A 5,624-nucleotide genomic window follows, 5' to 3' on the forward strand; every position below is an offset into this window, starting at 1 on the left:
GTAAAATCAAAGAAAGGATTATCAAATTCAAAAGGTCAGTTTGAAATTGACGGCAGATTTCAGCAGTTTTCCCAGACAAAGTAAAATTACAACAACATCACTCCGTGATTTGGGTCCCACCCTCTGTCTCAGACCAACAGTGAGTTAACTCTTTCTGCTGGCAGCTTCCTTTTAATTTCCCCAGACACCTTTCACATCGCTAGGTGTGTGGGTTTGGAAATTTACAAACATCCCTTCTGGATTTTCCTTTTAGAGACTTGGCTTTGACCAGCCAGGACATGTGTTATCTTCTGAGACAAAGTGTTGGTGAATGGGAGAACCTGCAACTGCCTCCAATCACTTGGGTCTCTGATCTTAAAAAAAAGTTTCAAACTACCCAGCCAGGATAATTGTTTCTGAAATTGGGACTGAGAAATACAATGATGAACTGTGCTATTTCAAGCACTCAATGGGGAAGTTACATGAAGTTTAAGAAGCTGTACAGTGATCTAACCTATGAACAGTGTTCTGATCACCTCGGGAGCTGTTCAGGAATACAGAGGGCTTTACTGCATGCCCTCAAGTTGCTGGAAACAGCTGGTTTTAAAGATATCCCAAAAGAAAATGGGAACTTCCCCACAGTCAAACAGACACAACAGACTATCAAGGCCTGTAGACGTGCAAGAGAGGCCATGGAATTGTTCCGCGTTTGTAGGCCCCTTTGTGAAGAACGAGTGTAAATAGCTGTACCCCAGCAAGACTGCCAGGGTGTTGATGACAGTATAATGGGAATTATTAATACAATACCAATTAACAAAAACAGCAATTACAGGAGCATGTCACATACACATGCCTTTCCTTCTCACAAACACCCTCTCTCAGAGAATCCCTATATTGTGGAAACAGGGTCTTTGGCCCAACAAGCCCACGTTGACCCTCAGAGCATCCCACGTTCACCTAACCCCTATAATCCTCCTAATCTACACATCTCTGAACACCACAGGCAATTTCCCATGGCCAATCCAGCTAGCTCGCACATTTTTGGACTGTGAGAGGAAACTAGAGCACCCAAAGGAAACCCACACAGATACAGGGAGACTATGCAAACTCCACACAGACATTGCCTGATGGTGGAATTGAACCTGGGTCTCTGGTACTGTGAGGCAACAGTGCTAACCACCATGCCGCTTCAATGGTCACTTTTGAAATAAAAATATGTAGAACCCAGCCTTGAATACATTTAACAATCCAACTTCTAACGATCACTGTGGAAAAGAATTCCAAAGATAAACAACCTTCTGAGAGCAAATATTCCTCTTCATCTCCACCTTAAACGGGCAACATCCTTATTTTGGAACTGTGCCCCTCAATAGAGGATTCCCCATGAGCGGAAATGTTTTCCAAACATTGACCATGTCAAGCCCCCAAATAATTTTATAGGTTTTGATAAAATTGCATCTCAATCTTCTAAACTGTAATAAGTATAGCGCCAACGTTTCTTCAGGAAGCAACCTCTTCATCCCAGGAACTGCCTAGTCAACCTCCTCTCAGCTGCTTTCAATGCAATCATACCCATCCTTAAGTCTGGAGACCAAACTGTGTAAATACTCCAGATGTAGTCTTACTAATATCCTGTCCAGTTGTAAACAGAGCTCCCTATTTTTATCCTCCATTCCTGTTGCATTTGTTTTCACAAAAGAGAAGGCAATGGCCTTGTGGTATGATGGCTTGATGCTAATCCAAAAAAAAACACAAGTAATATTCTGGGGACCCAGGTTCAATCTTCCCACAGCAAATGGTGGAATTTGAATTCAATAAAAATCTGGAATTAAGAGTCCAGAGGGGTCAGTGCCACCTGGGTCACATTGGGTGTGGTTTCAGGCTAGTGAGGGGCTGGGTGGGTGTTGGGTGCCAATGGGGGCTGCGGGAGGTTGTCAGTTCCAATCCCGTTGGCAAGACTGGGGGGCATGTCTGTTCAGGGGCAGCTTTCAGGTCTAGTGGGGTTGGGTCAAATGGAGTGTCAAGGCTGGGGAAAGGGTGGGGTTGTTGGTTTGTTGGTAACGGGGTGGGGGAGGTCTCCATTCCAATGGGGTTGTGGTAGGGGACCATTGTTGATTGCCAGACAAGCTCATGTCCTTGAGGGAAGGAAACTTTCATCTTTGCCTGACATGTGACTCCAGACCCTCATTGAATAGCGGAGTAGAGTCAATGGACATTTGTAGTCCATTTTTATCTTTTTTGACAGATTTCATTCATAATCAATTCTCCTGTTCCATATCGGTTTCTTAGTCCTCCTTTGTGGAACCATTCTATGAAGAACTATCTGAACCTCACGAAAACACTCACATGTTTCCCAAAAGGTGATCTTCAGTAGACCCAATGCTCAACTTGATGTCATTCAGAATTTCATAGTGGTTCAGCAAAACTTCCCTCATTCCGCAGTCAATACTCTTCAAGATTCCGTTTGCTTTGCTAGTCACTCTATCTAAAGAAGTAATGCCTCCTTCAAACATTGTTGCACCCAAAATTTCCCTGATCCCTGCAAAACTTTTTGAACAGTGCCAGCAAATTTATATTAACTCTCACACCTCACCGAAAAATGCATCACCTTATCTGCCACAGGGCTGCGCATTCTGATCATCTATCAATTCTGTTCCTGTACTCCTGATGGAACTGAATGATGGAGGATTCTCAATGAGCTGCAAGACTGACCCGTGTTCCGATTTCGCTGTTCATCTACCCTGACCCAGACAGGTTTCCGCACGAGGAATGAGAATTAAATGTTTATATTCTTAATTCTGTTGCAAGACTTTTCACAGGAAATTTGAATGGAAAAAATATAAAGAGCTAGTGCTTAATTTCCAGAAGGCGTTTGGACAAGGCGACAGAAATCTTAAAAAGAGATTTTTCATCATTTGGGATAACAAAGGTGGATTTTTCACAGGAATTGGAATGAAAATTTTCTGGAAGGTTTTGTTATCTTCTTACATATTGGACAGTGAAATGTGCTTGATTCTAAACTGTTTTGTCTTTCCCAAACTACACATTGTGTTAACCTAGAGTACTGTGCATAATTCTGGTCTCCTTGCTTAGAAAAAAGAAATACCCTTATACCTAACTTCCAGTGACTGCAATGACTGTTCATTAGACAGATTATGTACATGTGCCCACATTGGGAATTTGACCAATTCCACTAAGGTCCCATCTCCGAAATCTTGGGATTCTGTTTATAAACACTGCCCTCTATAGGCAGTCAGTCATTTTATCACCAGAATATGGCATTTATTCTTCATTCAAAATTATTCGGTGACTTTAATGTCAAAAGGGAGCATTTCTAACCCGTGCACATTCACTGGTCCCACTGGTTGATTCCAATCCAAATTACACTTCATTAGCCAGGAAATTCCAATCGGGAGTCTGCCGTTTTCACCAACACAATTTGCTCCAAACCCTCCCGACCTGACACCATCCCTGATATGGCCCTTTCAGACTGGACAAACCCTCACAACTTGACACCCATGACTCAGCTGGACCTGAAAATCCCTCAGCTCCCCACCAACCCCAGGATTCTGCAGATCCCTCATTAATGACCTACTACTCCCCTTCTCCCCTACCACAACCCCATTGGAATGGAGACCTCCCCCACCCCGTTACCAGCAAACCAACAACCCCACCCTTTCCCCAGCCTTGACACTCCATTTGACCCAACCCCACTAGACCTGAAAGCTGCCCCTGAACAGACATGCCCCCCAGTCCTGCCAATGGGATTGGAACTGACAACCTCCTGCAGCCCCCATCGGCACCCAACACCCACCCAGCCCCTGCCTCGCTAGCCTGAAACCACACCCAATGTGACCCAGGTGGCACTGACTCCTCCTTCAAGACCTGGTAGCACCACACCCCATCCCTAAAACCTCTGGATCTGACACTTGCTCTTCGACATGTCCCCACCCTCCACACAACCCCATCAGATCCATCAGTCCCATTCCCCTCCAACCTGATGCCAGCAGAACCGACCCCTTGACAGACCCCAAGCTTTCTCTCACTTACCTGACAATATACACCTCAACCCCTGGCCCTCTACCTTCCTCACCCACCTCAATGCTACCGCCTCACCCACATTCCACTGAAACCCCTTGCCCACCTGCCAACCTGCACATCCTTCTCCCCACCATCACACCAACTGCAGCCCCTCCCCCTCCTGCCTGTCACCCTCTTTCCACCCTTCCTCCACTCTCACCTTCACACAATGGTTTTCAAGTATCCTGGGACAGAGAGATCTCACTGGGGGCTGTATCGTCTTGTCTTTTCCTGGGTCATAAAAAAACAAGTTCACCATTCAGTGAGATCATGAGTGATCTTCTCCTTCAAGTCTACTTTTCCACATTGTCCCTCGATTGGGTAATCTGTCCAGTGATGTCATTGTGCTCACTCTTGGGTATGGCGAGCAAAGCTACTGATGTCATCCATCGCTACAACTGAAGTCAGATTTCTTTACTCTTCACTCCTTCTGTAATAAAGGATAAGATACTATTTGTTTTTCTAATAGCTTGCTGAACCTGTCCATTAACTTTCTATGTTTCATATAGAAGGGCATCCAGACCACTCTGAACACCACTATTTTCTAGTCAGTCACCAATATAAAACATTCCCCTTGTCTATTTTTTCCATATTTGGCCACCATCACATTTCCCCAAATTCTATTCCATCTGCCATATTCCTGTCTACTCCCTTAACCCAATATGGGGGAACCATTTGGTCTTCCAGCGACACATTAACCAGACTATAGCTTCCAGCTCTGATCAATCTGACTATCCCTGATAGAGCAGTCCTGTCTGTTCTTGTACCTTTTTATATTCTTTATAATGAGGATTTCTCTTCAAATCCAAATTATTGCTCAGTGTTTCAGATTCATTTCTGACCAACCATCTCTGAGGGGCATTGCTGACATCAGTTTAAAGTATTTGTACAGCACGTACTGAGGGTTAGATTCAATTGTCCATGGGGTGCTGGGTCCTTCATTGGGAAACAGGGATTGATCACTGCAGCAAATTTCTCTTTGTTGTAATCTTGTTTTAAATGCATGATTCCCACATGGAGATTAAGGAGGTTCCAGTGGCAGATATAGTTCCAAAATGACCACTTTGTAGAGAAGCTCATTGAGATGGGAGATGTTGCAGAGCACAGACTATTGAAGTTGTTACATGTGAAATCATGGACTGGTCAGATGTGGGATCGTACTCAAACTCTCTCACTCTGAGTGAGTTCCAGGTTGAATTATTTAATTACATGGAAATGTTTAAAGAGACAATTTGCAAAATATTGAGTCACATCATCTGGAAGAACTCCTGCATGGTATTTGTTTTGTCCCCTGTCCTCTGTAAAAGAATGATGATGGATCGGTTACCTCTCGAATACACACTGGGAGCTGCAGGCTGACCAAGGCATTCACTGGGGGGAACCTGATCAGAGGGCCACACTGAAGGGAATTTCATGGGCTCTGAAGGAGTGGGAAACATGGCCACAGGCTGAGACAATGAGACAGGTACTAAAAATTCCCCATCCCAAGATGAGTTCTTGTTCTGAGATGTGCTCATAGAACATAGAACATAGAACAGTACAGCACAGTACAGGCCCTTCGGCCC

Source organism: Rhincodon typus, chromosome 5, assembly GCF_021869965.1.
Source record: "Rhincodon typus isolate 14 chromosome 5, sRhiTyp1.1, whole genome shotgun sequence".
Classification (NCBI taxonomy): domain Eukaryota; kingdom Metazoa; phylum Chordata; class Chondrichthyes; order Orectolobiformes; family Rhincodontidae; genus Rhincodon; species Rhincodon typus.